Source organism: Pelodiscus sinensis, chromosome 5 (assembly GCF_049634645.1).
Source record: "Pelodiscus sinensis isolate JC-2024 chromosome 5, ASM4963464v1, whole genome shotgun sequence".
NCBI lineage: Eukaryota > Metazoa > Chordata > Testudines > Trionychidae > Pelodiscus > Pelodiscus sinensis.
In genome coordinates this window covers 50,223,800-50,245,401 of record NC_134715.1, presented here as the reverse complement: position 1 = coordinate 50,245,401, position 21,602 = coordinate 50,223,800, and the positions used below count along the sequence as shown (strand labels likewise).

General features: G+C 40.2%; 1 long non-coding RNA gene across 1 annotated transcript in view; it reads left to right on the top strand.

Annotated features, from left to right (window-relative positions):
• Positions 1–16,072, top strand: part of LOC142829431 (uncharacterized) — a 30,187-nt gene extending 14,115 nt beyond the window's left edge. The window contains exons 3-4 of the long non-coding RNA XR_012903838.1: positions 9,929–10,012; positions 15,174–16,072. This is a non-coding gene — a long non-coding RNA (uncharacterized LOC142829431). The remainder of the gene's footprint in view (positions 1–9,928; positions 10,013–15,173) is intronic.
• The last annotated feature ends 5,530 nt before the right edge of the window (positions 16,073–21,602 follow it).

The following is a 21,602-nucleotide window of genomic DNA, read 5'->3' as shown; positions in this document are numbered from 1 at the left end:
GACCTAAGAATGTTACTTGGGCATACTTTTTTGGGGGGGCTAACTTCATGCATCTGTCAGAGGGCTCCAGCCCTCAAAAACATATGCCCAAATAAGTTTGTTTAGTCTTTAAGGTGCCACAGGACACCTCATTGATTTTATTTGAATCTTGGCTATACTAATGAGGGTGATCACAAATCATATAGAAATGTGACAATAGGTTATGGCTGGTATGACAGATTATATTAGTTGAAAGGGCTGTTTTAGTGTTTGGACGCCTATTGTGAGCATTACAAAATGTTTAGTGCTAGCAGTTAGAAGATATTGAAGATAGCATTTAGAGAGATCAGTTACCCATTAGCCCAGCAGTTCCTAACCACTGGTCCACACACTGGCGGCAGGCTTCCAACCCCTGTCTGCTGGGCTGTGGCATCCCCAGCTTTTATTGCCAGACCCTGCCCCTGCCTGCTGGGGTTCCCTTCCCAGCCACTTCCCCATGCAGCAGCAGGGTGAGTTGGGTAGCTGGCAAGTAGGACCACAGTGAGATTGCTACACGGCCTGGCTGGGGGGAGGAAGGGCATGTGGAAATTGGCTGTCCCAACCAGCGGGGTCAAGTGCTGTGAAAAGGGAAGCTGCCCCTGCCAGCAGGGCCGAGCACTGCATGGAGGGTGGCTGACCTGGCAGGCGGGGCCAAGTGCTATGTGAAGAGAGGCTGTCCCAGCCAGCAGGGCCAAGCACCGCACAACTGGGAGCCTCCTCCTGGCCTCCAGCTGCTCCCAGCCAGCAGGTACACTTATTATTATTCCCTATTAAATGCATAAGAAAACATGAATGTGCAGAATATATCAGTGCTCAGACCTGTTAACTACTGCCTCTTTAATTCTGGTGCAATTGAGGCAAAAGGTTCGGACTGTGGAATACTCTTTAACAAGTATTAGCAACTATTTTGTTCTTTTTAAATGTGTGTGTATGCAGCAATTTATCAGATTCTTGTTAACAAACATGTCCCCCCTTCTTTGATTTGCCTAATATATCATGGGCTAAAATTACCATAATGAATGCCACTATGCAAATACATTAATTACCATAATGAATATACAAATATTTCTGTGACAGTCGGCCAACAGATTTTGAATGAGTTGCTGGTCCACAGTTGGGAACCACCACATTAGCCAATACTACTTAGCCAGAATGGGTAGGAATGGTGTCCCTGGCCTCTGTTTGTCAGAGGCTGGAAAATGGATGACAGAGGGATCACTTGATGATACCTGTTTCTATTCACTCCCTCTGGGGCATCTGGCATCGGCACTGTTGGCAGACAGGATGCTGGGCTAGATAGACCCCAGTATGGATGTTCTTATTCACAAAAGCAGTTATTGTTCAGGATTCTGTCATTTGAGCCCTCCATGAATAGCCAAATTTGTTTCTGAGGTCTGATAGGTACTTTTTTTTTATTCCCCTCTAACAGGTTGTTCCTTATGTTTAGAGTCCTTACAAATTCATGGTCCATTTTAGTCAATGTCATGGTCATGGGGTTGTAAAAATTGAAAATTTAATTATTTCAGCTATTTAAATGGAAATTTCCTGATGCTGCAATTGCAGGTATTCTCACCCCAAAAGGAGTTGTGGTGGGATTGCAAGGTTATTGTAGGGTGGCTATCCTTACTTTTTCAGAAAAAAACAACAAATTGTCTGGTAGCACTTCATAGACTAACGAAACATGTAGACGGTACCATGAGCTTTCGTGGGCACAACCTACTTCTTCAGATGACTGGAGTTATGAGTTGGGGATATGAAAACTTGAAATAAATAGAGGGGAAGGGCAGGAGGAAGAGGAAGAAAAAAGGTGGGGGGTGGGATACAGAGCATCATTAAGTAGCTGGAGAATGGGTACTTAAACCTAAGCAGATAAAAATCAAAGTCAATAGATAGATAGGTTCCTAAAACAGGCTGGATACCACTCAGGGAGCTGTTAGCACCTTCAGTGGTTATTAGGTAGGTGGAGTCCCCACCAGCCCATATCACGAGTGAATCCATCAGCATGTGAATTGAATTTGTGGATGAATTGGGATTCCACGGTGTCTCTGTGTATTTGGCTTATAGAGCTGGTTTGTGACAAGACAGCTACTTGCAGGTCTGTCAGACTGTGGTTAGGCAAGCTGAAATGCTCACCAACAGGCTTCTGTATATTCCCTTTACATATATCCGATTTGTGTCCATTGATTCTTTCCCGCAGAGACAGTCTAGTTTGTCCAATATATATAGCAGTGGGGCACTGCTGGCATAGATGAAATTGGGCCAGAGCAGACAAACAACCGCATTTTAAGGAATCCAATGCATCAGGGAGGGGCAGACAAATAAGCAGTGGCAAATTTTTAAAGTGCTTCTACACAAATGCTAGGAGTATGACTAATAAGATGGGTGAACTGGAGTACCTCGTATTAAATGAGGAGATTGACATAATAGGCAAAACTGAAACCTGGTGGAATGAGGAAAATCTGTGGGACACAATCATACCGGGATATAAAATATATAGAAAGGATAGAGCAGGCTGGGTGGGTGGCGGAGTGGCACTGTATGTGAAAGATAATGTAGAATCAAATGAAATAAAAATATTAAATGAATCAACACGTTCCATAGAATCGCTATGGATAGTAATTCCATGCTCCAATAATAAGAAATTAGCAGTAAGGATATATTACCGACCATCTGACCAGGACAGCGATAATGACATTGAAATGCTGAGGGAGATTAGAGAGGCTACAAAATAGAGAACTCTATAATAATGGCGGATTTTATTTACCCCCATATTGACTGGATACATGTCACCTCAGGAAGAGAAGCCGAGATAAAATTTCTCAATGGCTTAAATGACTGCTTCTTGGAGCAGCTGGTGCAGGAACCCACAAGGGGAGAGGCAATTCTCGATTTAGTCCTGAGTGGAGTGCAGGATTAGGTCCAGGAAATAACCGTTACAGGACTGCTTGGGAATAGTGACCATAATATAATAACATTCAACATGCCTATGGTGGAAAGAACACCTCAGCAGTCCAGCACCCTGGCATTTAATTTCAAAAAGGGGAATTACACAAAAATGAGGAGGTTAGTTAAACAGAAATTAAAAGGCACAGTGACTAGAGCCAAATCCCTGAAAGCTTCATGGAAACTTTTTAAAGACACCATAATAGAGGCCCAACTTAAATGTATACCCCAAATTAAAAAACATAGCAAGAGACCTAAAACAGTGTCACCGTGGCTTAACCGCCATGTAAAAGAAGCAGTGAGGGACAAAAAGGTATCTTTTAAGAATTGGAAGTCCAATCCTAGTGAGATAAATAGAAAGGAACATAAACACTGTCAAATCAAGTGTAAAAATGTAATAAGAAAAGCAAAAAAAGATTTTGAGGAACAGCTAGCCAAAAACTCAAAAAGAAATAACAAAATGTTTTTTAAGTACATTAGAAGAAGAAAGCCTGCTAAAAAGCCTGTGGGTCCCCTAGATGATCGAGCTATAAAAGGAGCAATCAAAGACGATAAAGCCATTGCAGAGAAACTAAACGATTTATTTGCTTCAGTCTTCACGGCTGAGGACGTTGGGGAGATTTCCGAATCTGCACTGTCCTTTGTGGGTGATGAATCTGAGGAACTGTCCCAGATTGAAGTGTCATTAGAGGAGGTTTTGGAACAAATAGAAAAACTTAATTTTAACATCTCCGGGACCGTTAACATTCATCCAAGGGTTCTAAAAGAACTCAAATGGGAAATTGCTGAACTATTATCTCTGGTTTGTAACCTATCCTTTAAATCGGCTTCCGTACCTAATGACTGGAAAGTAGCCAACGTGACACCAATATTTAAAAAGGGCTCTAGAGGCGATCCTGGCAATTACAGACCGGTAACTCTAACTTCAGTACCAGGCAAATTAGTTGAAACAATAGTAAAGAATAAAATTGTGAAGCATGTAGAAGAACATAATTTGTTGGACAAAAGTCAACATGTTTTCTTAAAGGGAAATTCTGTCTTACTAATCTGTTAGAGTTCTTTGAAGGGGTTAACAAGCATGCGGATAAGGGGGATCCAGTAGATATAGTATACTTGGGTTTTCAGAAAGCCTTTGAGAAGGTCCCTCAACAAAGGCTCTTGTGTAAAGTACATGGCCATGGGATAAGAGGAAAGGTCCTTTCTTGGATTGGGAACTGGTTAAAAGACAGGAAACAAAGGGTAGGAATAAATGGTAAATTTTCAGATTGGAGAGGGGTAACTAGTGGTGTCCCCCAAGGGTCAGTCCTGGGACCAATCCTTTTCAACTTATTCATAAATGATCTGGAGAAAGGGGTAAGCAGTGAGGAAGTAAAGTTTGAGGATGATACCAAACTGTGTAGGATAGTCAAGACCGAACCAGACTGTGAGGGACTCCAAGAAGATCTCACCAAACTCAGTGATTGGGCAACACAATGGCAAATGAAATTTAATGTGGGTAAGTGTAAAGTAATGCACATTGGGAAAAATAACCCCAACTATATGTACAATATGATGGGGGCTAATTTGGCTACGACAAATCAGGAAAGGGATCTTGGAGTTATCGTGGACAGTTCTCTGAAAACTTCTACACAGTGTGCAGCGGCAGTCAAAAAGGCAAATAATTCCTAGCAACCTATTAGGAAAGGGATAGAAAATAAAACACAGAATATCTTGCTGCCCCTGTATAAAACTATGGTACGCCCACATCTTGAATACTGTGTACAGATGTGGTCACCTCACCTCAAAAAAGATATTTTGGCCTTAGAAAGGGTTCATTAAAGGGCAACTAAAATGATTAGGGGTTTGGAACAGGTCCCATATGAGGAGAGGTTAAAGAAACTGGGACTTTTCAGTTTAGAAAAGAGGAGACTGAGGGGGGATATGATAGAGGTATATAAAATCATGAGTGCTGTGGAGAGGGCCGATAAAGAAAAGTTATTTATTAGTTCCATAAATAGAAGAACTAGAGGACACCAAATTAAATTAATGGGTAGCAGATTTAAAACTAATAAAAGAAAGTTCTTCTTCACACAGCGTGTAGTCAACCTGTGGAACTCCTTGCCAGAGGAGGCTGTGAAGGCTAGGACTATAACGGAGTTTAAAGAGAAGCTAGATAATTTCATGGAGGTTAGGTCTATAAAAGGCTATTAGCCAGGGGATAAAATGGTGTCCTTGGCCTCTGTTTGTCCGAGGCTGGAGAGGGATGGCAGGAGACAAATTGTTTGATCATTGTCTTCGGTCCACCCTCTCTGGGGCACCTGGTGCTGGCCACTGTAGGTAGACAGGATACTGGGCTAGATGGACCTTTGTACAGCCGTTCTTATGTTCTTATGTAAATTACTGGATGTACAGTCAAATGACCCTTTGATTTTGTGGCTTATGTTGTTTGCTCCAGTGATGAATTTGCCAGTGTAGATATGTGGGCAGAGGTGGTATCTTTTTCGGTTGCAGGGCTGGGTTCCTGGAGGTTTATGATGTGGTTGTGTGGCATGGTTATCAGAAAGAATTTCAGGTTAGGGGGTTGTCTGTAAGCAAGAATAGGTTTTTCTCCTAAGGCCTCTGAGAGTGAGGGATCATTTTCCAAGATGGGTTGTAGATTGTGTATAATGCGTTGGAGGGGTCCACAACTCAGACTGATTTCCCCCATGAAATCAGGTTAATATAGGGTAAAAGCAGACAAAAGATCAGATTTCAGGGTCTGTGATGCACTTTTCATGGCTATGAATTTGGTAGGGCCCTATTCGTGTTTGTTCAGATCCATCTGGTATGGCTCCATATTAAATGTTTGAATATTATAAAAATCTTCACCTAAACTGGGATAAATACTTTTCTAGGGCTGTACCCTGCACTGATTTATGCAAGGTGAAATGCTGCCTAAAAATTAGAGAAAACTGATGCACTAAGCTCCTACAAAACCCAGAAGTTCTCGAAGCTCCAAATAGTACCACTGCGTCTATGATATGAAGGCCAGGGCTACCGCTAACACTGAAGTCAACCTAGCTATATTACACCTGGGTGCAAAAATTCCCTTCTGTCTCTGTAGTAAATGTATGTGTTCCTGTGCTATAGATGTAGCTGTGCTGTTGTAGTGTTTGAAGTGTAGACATAGCATCAAATGGACTTTTGGTGAGACGTAGGCTCCTAATATGCCTAAGGTGAGATTTTTAGAGGAATTTAGGTGCTTAAAGATGAAGGTAGGTACTTAGTGGGATTTTCTCAAGCACCTATGCAACTAATTCTTATTGATCCTATGTATTTTAGAAAATCCCGCTAAGTGCCTGTCTTCATCTTTAGATTCCTGTTAAATACACTTGAAAATCTGATGCCAACTAATTTTTGAAGGTAGGGCTTCAGTGCTTTTGAAGTTTAACATGTCCAAATTACTATTTCTCTCCTAGTGGGCAAATGTTCTGTGTTCAGTATTTTAATCCAAAATATAGGAAACATAAATCTGATTTTTACCTCTGTTGTCTAATATATGAGAAGATTATCCACTCTTGCTACTGCAAGTCTGAAGCAGATGCAGCCACACATGACTTGTGGATACCTAGTGGAACACAGTGATGCTGTGACGGGATGAAGCAACCCCGTCCCTGTTTAGCGCCGCAAGCCGCGGGCGCCGGAGAAGGAACCGCTGCCGCGGCCAGGGCTGCCTCAGCACAGCAGGGGGCCAGTGACTGGACACGTCATCAGGACGTGCCCGGGGGGGCTGCTGATGTCACTGGCGCACCTGGGGGGAAGGAGGAGGGGCACCCAGAAGTGAGGGGAGAAAAGAGCGCCGGCCAGAGAGCGGAGGATAAAAGGGCCGGACGAGAGGAAGGAAGGGAGAAGCAACAAGGAGGGACAGGTACGGAGGCGGGAGACCGGCGAGAAGTCACAAGCCGGTAGCTGACCGGCGGAGTGGAAGCGACCCAGGGCGGGCTGTGGAACCCAAGAGCAGGTGTGTTTGGGGGTCATCACCCTGCCTGCTACCACCAGGAGTCACTTCCCTGACGTTAGGGCCCTGGGTTGGGGTCCGGAGAGAGGGTGGGCCCGGACCCCCCACTCCGCCCCGGTGGGCTCCAAGTGCTGGACAAGCCTCTCAGTGGGGCGCGTAGCGTGACAGATGCGCTGCATTATAGAAACCCTTAAGTCAACTCCAATACGATGGCTACTTGTCCTGTCTACCATTGTTCTCCCACCAATAAAGCCAAGCTTCCACAACATTCTGCAAAGCTCAGTGAATCCTACAAAACAAATGTCTTTCTATTCATCAAGGTCTTACAACATTCCAGGGCTTCAGGTGTTGTCAAGTCCCATGTCCCTTTTTGGGAACATTAATTTAGCCTCAGGCAGTCAGGCTATGCTCAGAAAGAGATTTGGAAAGCAGATTTGGCTAATCAAGACTTTAAAAATAAGCACAGTGTGCTAGATCTCATGCAGAAGATTCCTGGGCTTGATCTTCCATGGTCATCTGTGTCACCTCTGAAATGAATTAGAACTAACCAGGGTAGTTGTGGACATCTAATACATTGATGGAAAGTCAAGAATTCCCTGATATGAGTGGGGTACCCCAAGACAGCACAATCTACTATACATTTTAGAGAGTGTGCCTGTTTGTTCAAGAATTACTCCTAACTGGTAAGAGCTAGATCACCAAATTCAGTATATAGCTTCCTCTTATCACAATCTAAGACAACATAAGTACTTGGCTGTGCTAAGAATGGAATTGCTTCTCATAATACCATACAGAAAAGAGACAATCAATAGGCAGGTAAAAGGGACTGCCTGGGGACACGCCCCTGGTCTGAGACTACCCTAGCCTTGAACCTCTGACCTACAGGGACCCTTTAGGGAGGGGAGCTGAATCTCTCTCCCCCCCCCCCCAATTTATATGGGAACATTGATGGCTGTTCCCCTTTGTCACTGTGGAGGGCAAGTGGAAAATGCACAGTTTGCTGCATTCTGGTTAGGGACATGTGAATTGTGCACTTTGCTCTCACTCCCTAACAGGGACAGGAAGGTCAAGAATGCCCCCTCACTCTGCCCTGCACACTCCTGTTCACTCATGGGCATTCACGCAGTCCCCTGGCTTGAGCCCCTCCTTACTCCTTGCTTTGAGCCCCATGCACTTAAATTTCCGCACTTAAATTTCTTACAGAGATTGTATCACAACCACTCCCCCCCACCCCAAGCCTCCTGCCCTGAGGGCAACCCCTCTCCAGGTGGTGGTGTGATTCTACAGTACTAGTAAGAAATTTAATTTACTTTCATCTCTGGATTGTACCACGATGAGCCAGAAAAATAGGATGAAGCTGAACAGGATTGTGTCTCAATAAACCTTACAGAAAAGAAATAAAATGGAGAAATTTTGGAGTAGTGTTCTGTTTTGGCACAGCTTGAATCAATGCTTAAGGTTGGAAAAGTAGAAGAAAATGTTATTGCAAACTATATTGACTACTGCCCTTTTTTGTTGAAACATAGCAAATGATTAGATTGTATGGGGGTGAAGGGAAAAAAATACACTTGATGAAATTCCCATTTAAAAATGATTAAAATTCAATTCAAATTTTTTAACAATCCCTTTTAAGAAATACAAAATAAAAATTAACTTCATAACAATAACACTGTATTTTTGAAAAATACAATCCTTTAAAGAAAGCATGTACATTGTTTTTGTTTTTGTTTTTTTTTTAATTAAAAGAAATCTCCTTGAATAAGAAAAGGACCCAAGCAATGCTGAGTAAATCTGCTAATTTATAAACATGAATGAGGCAATAAATTCTGTTACTCCAGATGTATCCAGTTGGCTCAATAAACTTTAGGTGAAATTGTAGTTGCTGCTCTTTACTAGCCATATGCAAGAAGACTGCACCTTTGTCTCTCCATGGACTTAGGCACTTTCTTCTGGATGCGGAGTTGAAATGGGATTGATTAATTGAGAATATCTAGCTCCTAAAGACAGTTGTGAAGAATTCATCATAGCTTTATTGATGTATCAATTGTGTCCCATCAATTTACTTCAGCTGAGGATATGGCTCTTTGTGACTTTGGCACTGTTCTGACTGTAGAGGTGAAACTGGCACAGTCCCTGTGTAACGTTATCTGTCAAAACTTATTGGAAGTATCAAGTGAAGATAAAAACTTTGCTGAAGCATCAGTCCGTCCTGTTTCATTACCTCATTTAGTTACTTAAAGTCTAAACAGATCATTATGCAACCAGTATTTATTTGCCAAAGAAACATTGAAACACACCAATATGTCAGCTGAATAACTTCCTCTGTGTTTTATTGTTCTCATTCAGATTCTCTCTTCCACTTTTGGAAGCAACACAAAGCAAACACTAAATGGTGCAGCAGTTTTGTCAGGAGTGATATTTTCTTCATGCCCCAATTGCTATTAAAGCACGCCTATGTCCACACAGTTATTTAGGTTTCTTTCCTCTGTTTCATTCTTTCATATCCTTCATAAGCCAAATCTCAGCCCAGAAGGTTATGTGTGCACTTGATGCTATTAAAGTGTTCAATAAATAATTTTTCAGTGTTGTGTAATTTTTGTATAATAAGCATTCCCATTCATTGTAATTTCCTTGTGGGAAATTCTGAATTGACTGTTCGTTCTACAGGGTGAATCGCTCTAGTCTGGGTCCTTTGGGACTTAACTGGTTCCAAATAAGATAATTTTCTGGACCACGGGAGGTCAATATTGTCTAGCAGCATTACTTTACCAATGCTTCCATTGCTTACTGTGCTGTTAGAGGACATTTAGGGGTCTACTAAAGCTAAATAATGGTACAGAACACTGAGAGCCAGGACTGAAGGCTGTAAACAAACGTTATGGGACCAGGGGATGTTTCTGGACCACGAGTGTTCTGGAATAGAGAGGTTCAACTTGTAGTTCTTTTTGCTCTTGTTCACCTCTTAGCATGCTTCCTTGTTTGTTTCTGCAGATTTCCAATGACATGGAGGACAGAGTAGTTGGGTGGTAGCTAGCTAACCAGTTCCAGATTATGAAATTGATAGCAAGTTCTGGGGTAAGAATTTTCCTCTACTTTATTCATACCTTTTTTTTTTTTTTTTCAATCCTAAGAAATTCTATACAGAATACTGTTGAGAATATTAGCATTACATGGTTGCATGTTAGGTTAGGAACTGTGGTCTGTGTAATATAATTTTATAGTTGTTTTTTCTACCCTTCTTATTTACTAACCTGACCAATGTGAAATTTCAACCAAAGCCACTACCACTAAAAATTCTACAAAAAACGTGCCAGTGTTTAAATTTAAACTTGAAAGTTGCTTTTGGTAACTTTTATGCACTCAATATCTGCTACTTCCTAATGCTGGTAATTATTCAGTAAGATATCTTAAATAGTCAGGGGCATTTTCAGAGCTGCTAATCACCGGTAGCACACTAACTTTAATTGGAGTAGTGATATTTGGTTATGAAAATCTAGTCCTTGGTTTTTCCCTTTATCCTTTAAATAAATGATTTGACCTTGAGAGACTGATACCATGTATTTCACTTAAGTGTCATCACTGCTGTGTTTAAAATGATCATAATGGATAATTTTAGAAACTTTGTGTAACACATTTCTATTTTCACCTTTTTATATGATAATTTCTTAGAAAAAAATCATGATTTTTTTTGCTTTGATTTTTTTCAATGAAAAGCAAATCCCACCTTCATATTTTATTCTGCACGCATTTGAATTGCCACAGGGCTCAGTTTTTGGATGATGTGGTGATGTTGCCACCAGCCATTGGATAAGACAAAACAGCAAGTTGCAGACTGTGTTAAATCTTGCAGTTGTTTTATCTATCTGTAGACAAAATGAATTTTAACTAAACACTATATTACCTTGTGATAGCCTGCCTTCATCTTCATACTGTGTGCATACTAACCATGCTGTCTTGGCATTTAACCATTCTAGTTATTACACATGTGTCAGTGAGCAAGGAATAATTAGACATGGCTCAATAACACTAAAGATTTAAACAGCTGTACAAATCCAGAAAAAAGAGATAAAGGAAATAAAATAAGATGCTCCATTGCTTGAGGCTGCAAGCATAATAATACATATCAGTTAAAAAAGAAAAGAAAGAGAAAACACCTTTGATCATACATCACCAGCAAGATAACACTCCAGGATAGCATCAAATTAAAGCACTTAACCAGGAAATATTCAAGGCAGTACTCTAATTGCTTAATTTAATATTTTAAAATTTATTGTTTCACTGTCAATTTTGCTTTTTTGTCAAATCCCTGCAAGGGATCATGAAATAGCATGACCCTGGTAAATATTTTCACATCTCCACTGACTCACTGAGAGACATGGTGATAGGTTGCTTAAGCTCTCTGTAATGGGATGGCTGTCCCACTTTGCCCAGAAGGGGTTAAAGCAGTTGGAGGGAGTTTGGGCAGATCCCTGGCCAATTAGAGAGAGACTTATAAGGAGCCAATGAGCGGGCAGCTTGCTGAAACAGCCTGTTTATAAGAAGTTACACAGCAGAGCAGTGAGTAGTTGGGGCCTGACCAGGGAAAGTACAGGACTAGTTCTCGGAGAGCACTTTGGATAGAGCAGTGCTGGGCACCCTTACAGTGTGTGATGCAAGGGAGGCTCCAGCCTGATACCTGCCAGGCTGTAGGACTTGACACAAGGTCTGAGCAGGTGCAAGGGGTCATATGGGAAGTGAAATTTACAACTTTTTGTCCAGTGGTTAGGGCATGTGTCCCCAAGTCTCAGGAGAATACCCTAGACACCAGGCTTTACAGCCATTTTTCTGTCTCTGTACAAAAATACTTGAACACACATTGGACCAAAGTGGAACAGCTTTAACAGGAGAGACTGAGAGAAACCCACTGAGAATAGCTGATAGCTTGGTGATTAAGATACTTATTGGGGTCAAGTCTCTCCAGAGTGGGTATTCAAACCTGTATCTTCCACGTCTCAGCTACATTACCTAATCACTAGGCAAAAGGTTGTAAGGTGATGGGAAGTGGTTTCCCAATCCACGCTGCTTCCTGCAGCTTCCATTGTCTGGGAATGGCAATCCATGGCCAACAGGAGCTGCAAGCACTTGTACTTGTGTAGGTTTAGGTAAACAAAACTGTGGCACTGCACTAGGGGGGCTAACCCTGGTGAACCTCCTCCATCTTCTTGTCTCTCCCCCGCATGATAGGCCAAAATTATTTTAACTGTTCTCTATGCTGAGATCTATTCTCCTGATTTGCTTTTGCATACACTCACATTTCATCTTGAAGGGGAATTTCAACATTCTAAGTGTTGAAGATAATATAGATCGCTCTTACAACTTTCATTTATGATTATATTTGAGTCCAGATTTGGCTGTCTGTAGATCAGATATTATAACTTTTCAGCATCTGGTACTCTGACTTTTTTTTTAAAAAATGTTGTATTAACTGCTAGGAGGCAGGGGTGAAGAAAAATCACCTCATGCTATGGAACAGAGTTAAACAATCATTCAACTGGATTCAGTAGTGAGAAGCTGAGAATGGCCTTAATTTCAGCAATGAATACTATTGGTTGTGTAACACAGTGAACGAACATGAACTTGATTTGTTTGCTTCAGTAAGAGAGGGCTGCCTCAGTTCATCTACAGACTCCCTTTAGAATTTACTGACCCATACATAGTAAGGTGAAAGTGACACAATGCCTATGGTTTCATTTAAAGCAAAATGATGTGGTGGTGTTGTATTAACCTTAGGACTCAGACCAAAATATATTTCAGTATAAATAAGTGAAAACCTTTAATACATAGGTGCATCAGTTACATTGCTTTTTTAGTCCATAATATGTATCCTTAATATGAAATCCTATTTTTCACATAATGTAATAACAATATGGGAATTGCTTAGTGATTGGTATTATAAAGTGTGTGGTGAGATAAATGCTGTTATTATGGAAATCCTATTAGCAAGTCTCTATGTACTGCACATGCGGCACAGATTTATTAACATGCCCTTCTGTAGTTACTTTCTTGAAAACAGTTTTACATCCTATGAAATACTGTGCAATAATGTCATTAATAAACGTATCTAATTGCAGTATATAACTGCAAAAGCCTGAATGGCTTAAAATGGATTCCATCAGAAGCAGGCTTATTGCAATGGATATATTGAACAACACATATTGCATGTCCCTCATTCTTTGTACTACTGCACTTCAAAAAACAGATCATTAAGAACATAGTCCGACAGATAGGTTAATAGAAAAAAGCTAGCCCTTTTTATAAAGAGCTGTCAGTAGATGGCAATGTGACTATTTTATGCACAATTTTCATTCAATGTGTAGTTAAAGACTTGCAATGACTTTTTTACTGCTTAAATTACTATAATTTTTTTAAAAAGCTTAGAGCCCTTTTAAACTATTATTTAAATAATTAATAGTTACAAATGAAAATCTTAGCCCAGAATCTCCAAAAGTGATCAAAGCTTTTTTTTTTTTTAATTATTAGTCAGGGTTGCATAAAAATGTCCTATATGGTGTCATAAATAAGCAGAATAAATTGGACTGGTATTTCCTGATGCAACAGATGGAGTAAACCCAAGGTTTTACCCATATAGACACTTTGGAGAGAACTTGTCAGAAAGATATTTAAAAAGAGCAGCAGAAGGAATTATAAATACATATATTTTCTTGTTGTCCACAATGCAACCTGCAGAAGGCCTGTTAACTTCTTCTCATCTCCTTACTTTATAAACTTAAACAACAAATGGTCTTGTAGCACTTTATAGACTAACAAAACATGGAGATGGTATCATGAGCTTTTGTGGGCACAGCCCACTTCTTTAGATGACTGGTGTTTTGAGTTTAGGATGTGCAGACCCAAAATAAATAGGGGAGAAGGGGGAGGAGCGGAGGTTTAAAAAAAAAGGAAGGGGACGGGAAACAAGGAGCAGAGGATATGAAAATATCAAAGGGAAAAACAAGTAGGCAGAACTGGTAACCTATAAGCAGCTAAAGACTGGATAATTAAAAGAAGCAGATAAGCCTCCTAGGATAGCAATTAGATAGGAAGGGTACTAATACAAGAATCTACAGAGACAAAGAGCTATTGGCACCTTCAGTGAATGTTTGGTTGATAATGTCCCAGCCATCTGTTATCTTGATTGAGAAGGTCATCAGTGTGTGAACTGAATTTGTGGATGAATTGTAATTTCAAGGCCTCTCTGTGTATTTGGTTTGTAGAATTTGGTTTGTGACAAGACCGCCACCACACTCCTTACTTCAGTAAGGCTCTTCTGTGTGGCACTGCAGAGAAGGGGAACACAAAGCTATGGAGCTATGTACTGTACGATGGCAATAAAGGAGATTATACTATTCCATTTTTATATTGTATACTATAAGAGTTTCATATTACAGTAGGGCAAAGAGACCTATATAAAGAATTTTGAAGAAATTCAGTACAATTTTCAAAAGTGGCTAAGTGACGTAAGCTTCTAATCCCCTTCAATTTTACAAGAATTCATAAAGGTCTTTATAAGATGCAGTTAGGTGTCAACTGGGATTTATGAAAGTGACTAAACAGATTAGGTGCGCGAATCCCATTCTCAAACCCTTTCAATGAAATTTTGGCACCTAACCTATTTGAATTTGTAAATGCCTCTAGATGCCTATCTGCACTTAAATACCTTTATTGGATTGCATGTTTATGGTCTCTAAAAGGGCCGGCAGAAGAACACAGCAGAAAAAACAATGAGGAGTCTTGGGGCATTTTAATGACTAACAGATTTATTTGGGCATTAGTGGAACTTGGCAGAGAGCCATTTAGTCAGATGTGTCTGATGAAGTGGGTCTTTACCCATAAAAGCTTATGCCCAAATAAATCTGTTAGTCTTTAAGGTTCATCAGAACTCATGATGGATAATATGTGGATAAAAAGACTATTCATCCCCCAAAAGATAAAGCAGAATGGGCACATATGGTTGGAAGTCTCCAGTAATGGAAATGATACACAAGAAGTACCATTGCAAATACAGTGCTAAGTGTCTAAGCCTATTTTGAAAAAAAATTACCCTTGGATCCTACTGCCAAAAATTCTCTCTTTAGGTGAGGAAAAATGAAATGCCCTGGTATGGATAATGATTATTTTCCTCACTTAAAAGTGGCTTAATTGGTGCTTTGAGGTAACCTTATTCCTTTTCCTTTCCTTTCATTTCCTTTTGCAACAGTTGGCAGGAAGAAGATGGATCTTGAAAACTTGTGTGGGGTTTTTTTTGGGGGGTGGAGAGAGGTGAGGATTCAAGTGAACTAAAGATGATGGCTGGCTCTTCTGTGACACCCCAATGGCTCCCTCCCTCAAGGGGTCTTCCAGGGGAGGCAGATCAGCATTGTATATTGCTAATGCTGTTGCAAGCTTCACAGGGCGTTTTGGGAAGGATCAAAGGTGTGAATGTAGAATGAATGAAGGATTCCTTTGCAGATCACGAGAGGCCAACGGGGTGGGGGTGGAGGGGAGATGGACAGCAGAGAACGGGTTAACTCCACACTCCTGCTAGGCCCAGCCAGCTCAAGGCCACAGCACATATCTGACTCTCGGCTGCTGGCCAAGAAAGAGGGGGGCCTGGAATCTACCGACCAGCCATGAGAGAGACAGATTCAACTGAACAGACCTGCAGAGCCAGCCCATAACAAGCGAGGCAAGCGAAGGCCAGCACGGAGGAAAACAAAGAGGACAACAGAGTCAAGCGGTGTGTTATGGGAAAGTTGAGGAGACCACAGAAAGCCATTTTGGACTGGCACAAAGAGCACCAGGAACAGAGGTCATGGAATGGAAAACTCCCAAAGGAGCCCAGGACTTAAAACCCTCCTGAGAGCTGGAGCAATTTGGAGGTTGCAGTGGACCCTGGATGACCTGTGTGCACAGGACTGAATTCCTATCCACCCTCCTCCTGTTCTTCTTATCTTACACCCAGGCCTGGCCAGCCTCGGGTAGTGCACGTGTGAGTATGAAAGTGGGTTAGGGCTTGGGGCACTAACACTTTCTTCCTTCCTCTGAGTGATGTGGGAAGCACCCATCACTCCTCAGCTGTTGTTTTATTATTTTGTCAATAAAGCTTTAAAACATAGACACTTGGTGTGTTCCATCATCTCTGCCCTCAATGATCCTGTGGCTTCAGCCTGATCACCTGATGCCTCAGGCAGATTGGTAACAGAAATCTATCACGCTTCTAATAGGTCATTTTATTAATGGAATAATCTTAATACTGACATTATACATCTTAAATTTGTAGTTCTTTTTCAGTTGTCTCATCTTTGTATGTGTAATTTTTTTTTCTTAAATAGATCTCACTTCGCATTCTCTAATAAACCCTACATCATGGTGCTGCGATACCATCTCTTTAGCTGATCGTCAGCATTGCATGAGACTACTTCCAATTTCTGCATAATGTTTAGGTACAAGACATCCAAGTACTGTAGCTTACTTTCCTTTTTCCTTATGTTTTACACAGAGCTGGCCTGATGATTATTAAGATTCATGATGTGGAAGATACTCTGACATTTGGCATAACAAATCTATTTGAGATTGTTCTCAATGAAAATCCAAATATTGGGAAATTCATCTAGTTCTCTGATTTCATTTATTTATTTATTTTACAAGTTCAGCAGTTTGAGGAGGTGAATGAAGAATCTGTTAGGATTATGAATCAGAGATGGTATCTGGTTTGCAAAAATGTAAAATGTAGAGCTTCTCAAGTTGACTTCTGCATAAACTAGATAAATCTTCATCACTTTTGAAAGGGTTTTGAATCTGAAACTTGGATGTACTAACCTTTCTGGATCAAAATCTAAGAGTTTATTCTTTGCAAGCTACCCCCACTTTCTGAAATGAAACTAACTTGATTTATCTGTCATAGGGTAGAAAAGATGTAATAAAATGCGGAATACTGTATTTATTAGACTTTTTCTTCTGGGGCTGATGCCAGGTTTCTCCCCCCCCCCCCCCCCCAAAGAAATTAACATGTTGTTATTTTGGAGGCACTGTAGGAGACTGCACCGGACTAATTCTATATTTGGCAAACAGTAGGTAATGGAAATAAAGCGCATATATTTTTTTTTTTTTAGGATATAAGACTAAAGGTATGCCTTAACAAGCAGTTAGGGTGTGGCAAGCTAAGGTGTTAATCAACACAGCAACAGTGCACTAACAGTATGGATGGGGCTGCACAGTGGAAGTTCCCTGTTACCTGTTGGAAGTAAGGCAGTTTGAAACAGCCGTACTTCTTGTGCACTATGGAATTTTTATTGTACAACAACAGAGTCCAAATGGGCAGTTAGTGTACTGTAGATTTACACCCCAGTTTTCTGTGCCCCCTAGCTACTCATTTATGGTCTTGGTACTGTAAACTTTACCCATGGGAAACTTTACATGTCTGAGACATTCCATTGACTTCACATGTATGATGTTATTACAGGCATAAGTGTTTTCAGGATAGAGGCCAGTGTTTGTTCCCATATTAAATTAAATCAAAATTTCAACATAGTGGCCCCTTTTCAGTTAGTAGTACCTGTTGGATAAATTTGTGTCCATTGTGGGGTCAGCTTATTATAAGTGATAGGAGTGCAAGCCTGCCTCAGGTTTGAAAACACCTTATGATTACACAGCCTTATGCATTTGAAAGTCATTTATTCAGATATAATCAGTCCCTGTTTTTATGATGCTGGAGATTTTTTTAATTAGAAGATGTAATTAACATGTATAATTTAATACTCCCAGTAAATCTCCACATTAAAAGTTTTAATACCAGTTATTCAAGAAAATATTTAAATATGACCTGTCCTTTGTAATTAACATAAACTTGTATTGTAACACAAGCAAACTTACTTGACCAAGAAATTCAGAAAACAAGCCAATATATAATTATGAAAAAAACCTGCAGAAATTGCATGCAGAAAAAAGAAAAAATGAAAAAAAGCTCTCATTAGGAAATCACACTTCTCCACTTTTATGTTTGAGATGTGAGATTAAAGTTATTTTCTTCCCAGAAATTGTCTGATTTTTATTTTGTCACAGGTAAAAATCAAACGGTTCCCATTAATTTCAATATACATTTTTAGCTATTTGAAGAGGAGGATTTTTTTGTTTCTTTCTAGTTAAAGATTTCAGTATTTTGCAGCGTTTGAAGTTGGGGAGTGAGAGAGATGCAAATGGTGAGAGGAGAAAAGAACTATCGTGTGAAACCATATGCAAATCTAAATGCATTTTCTTTGATCTTATATGAAAAATATTGTAGACTTCTGAAGGCTAAAAATGTCACAGATAAAATCTGCAACCTTCTTAATAGTAGGCAATACTTTCATCAGTTTCTTGATTTACTAGTTTTCTGACTTAAGGTCTTCCAGTTCTGAGACTTGATTTCATAATTTATATATTTAGTCCAACAGGCGTTAGATCTTGCCATTTCTTCAGTTGCTTTTTAGTCTTTAGATCTATCGCTTAATGGGAAGAGAAGAGATATATAACATCTAAAGATGTGCTTAAAGGAGGAGTGGGAGAACTTCACTTATTATTAGCGTTTGACAGCAAGCAAGCTGATACTTCAGTAAATCAGACCAGTGAGTAAACCGCTAATAAAGACCTCTTGTTGCCTGGGGTAGCTTGGAATATTCTCCATAGTGTTCAGATTTTGAAGGGTGAATTTAGAACTCGATTGTCTGCAGGGTAACAGTTCTTAAACTTTGGTCTGTGGATCACTAGTGTTTCACAGACAGCTGGTAAGTCACGAACTGTCTCCTCCTTTTCTACAGCTGCTAAGTTATGTTGAACGAAACTAAAAATTGCGGCTGGTCAAAGAACTGTTCTATTTCTCAACAAAATTCAAGGTTTTGACAGTTTGTATTCATTCTGATGTGAAATGAAACTGAGACTTTTCAAAAATTTTCAGGAAAAAACAAGAGTGAGAGAATAGCCCAGAGGAGCTAATTCCCTGGTGAAGGCACTATGGGTATGTCTACACTACCACCCTAGGTCGAACTAGGGTGGTAATGTAAGCAACCGGAGTTGCAAATGAAGCCCGGGATTTGAATTTCCCGGGCTTCATTTGCATCTTGCCGGGCGTTGCCATTTTTAAATAGTCTGCTAGTGCGGACTCCGTGCCACGTGGCTACACGCGGCACGGAGTCCGCACTAGCGGATGTTTAAAAATGGCAGCGCCCAGCAAGATGCAAATGAAGCCCGGGAAATTCAAATCCCGGGCTTCATTTGCAACTCCGGTTGCTTACATTACCACCCTAGTTCAACCTAGGGTGGTAGTGTAGACATACCCTATGCTATTGGGGGACTGGTAGTCCACTGGTCCATGTGATCAGGAAGGGGAGAAGTTGTAACCCAGCAAATATTTTTAATTAGCGTGGGTAACAGAAATACTCATAAAAAATTTCCTCATTGGAATATTTATCAAAATATAATCATTCTACAGATGTTTCCTGCACTCCCTGCTGAGTAATATGTCACAAGTCCATGTTTCTAAAACCGAACTGGCTCTTTATTGAGGGGGCTTTTTGTAGAGATGCTGACACAGTAGCTCACATTCAGGTAATGTACACACAAGTGCTTCTTGATACCTACATAGTCTTCCCTTCTGCAACCTGAGCTCCTCCCTCAGATTGCTACTGCAATGAATGTTCAGTATAGACAATATTCTGTGAGAATCCAAGGCAGGGGCCTGATGGGACCCTAGCTGCCAGACAGATTTAAGGACAGTAGCCTACTTTGCTTCCTGCAAAATTGCCTGTCTAGGTTCTTGGCCCACTTGCCAGACTGCCCAGGAGTTGGGGACCCCAGACTTTCAGGGTTTGCAGTTTCAGGGCAACCCATAACGCAGACTGTCTCCACGTTGGGATCCCAGGGCTCTGAGGGTCCCCAGCAGCTTGTCAGGTGGACTGCTTAAAGGTTCTGGGGCAGCCCACCATGCAGAATGTCCCAGAGGCAAGGTTCAGTGCTTTTTATGGAGAGTTTTGAAATTGTGGAGTTTTGTTCTGAATAGGAACAAAATGTTTGAAAGCCCCTGTTTAACCTTACTAAATAAATAAATACAATTAAAATCAAATAATCAAAAGGTTGGCTAACAAATCTGAAACCTTATCGGACTCTCCTCCAATAAAATTGCTTTTTAGTAGAAAGCTGGTTCGTCCACTTTTTCAAGTCATTCCTGTACGAGAGAGCACATACTTAAAAAAAATATAAATGAATAAAATAACCAATCAGGTTAATTTCCATGCAGCCAGCAAGGTCACGCTAGCTGGTATCACTGTCAGGTAATGCTGACACCTTAATAAAAATCTATTTTCATTAAAAATTTGCCTTATTTTAATTTTAAAAATATATGTGCATCAGTGGTAAAGTTATTTTAAACAATTCCCTTTTTAAAAATCAAATTAACTTACAAATTAACATTATTACTATTTATTTGTATTCCAGTAGCAACCATGATGTGCTGGATATTAGCCACAAATATAGAAGTATATTGTTCCAGCTCTGAAATGCTTGTAGTCTATGAAGATAGGCAATACACAAAGTCAGGAAAGAAGGATACAACTGAAAAATGGGCAAAATTTTCTAAAGTGATTTATGATTATTTGGTTCCTAAAGTGGCCTGTTTTTCAGAAAATACTAGGTTTAGCACCTAAGTGCTTTTGTGAATTCAGGCCTCTGTTCTTAAGTCTGCCCCTTAGCTCTTATCATTGATCACAACATATGGGAGAGAGAAGTTGCCATGGGGTTACTTCTCCCATTCATGTGGGGAGGGAATAGCAGAGTGGTGAATAATTAGAGCCTTGGATTTAGTGCCCTTTTACACTAGCCAGCCCTAGGGGAAAATAAACTGTTCTGTGAAAAGGGCTGGGAAAGTTTATTTGGCAAGAGGGAAGCAGAGACTAAACTGGGACTTCCTGTGTAACGCTTTGATCCCTACCTGGTTCCTGGAAACTCAGCTACACACTTCCCCTTTCTCAGAGAACATCACAAAATTTCCACTTAACCCAATGTAAACAGGAGCCTGATGGAGGTGCAATCTGTTTTTCAGGAGAGCAATGCAACAGATAATTTCTCAGAACTATCTTTTAAAAAAATAAAGTTGTTTGTTGTACTTTTTTTTGCTTGCGGGTCAAAATGCCTGTATACTTAATGATGTGCCTTAATGCTGCTAATCTGTCCATTTTCATGTATAAATGTGACTTGGGAAACAAGGTGATCCTGATTTGTCATGGAATGTCTACACTTATGATCCTTTTTAGCCTCTTTCATCAAGAGGCAAAAACTGCATTATTTTTACTAACATTATGAGGGAGGTGAACTACTCAGGACAAATATGAGTATTCCCTCATAAAAGATGTAATGGCAAATCTTTATAAAATCACTTGTTTCAGCACTTTGGAAAAAAGTACAATGGAAATAAGTGTATTTTATGCTACAGTGTGTATTGTTTGCATCACTCATTGGTTTCAGACTCTGTAAAACCTGTGTAAAAAGATCAGCTATGATCTGCTTTTTCTTTAACTCTGAATTTCCTTGCGTTTAGAGTTTAAATCTCATCTTTTTGTCACTTTAATATGGAGTGGGTTCTTTTCTGTTAATAAATGTAGACAAAGCTGTGATTTAA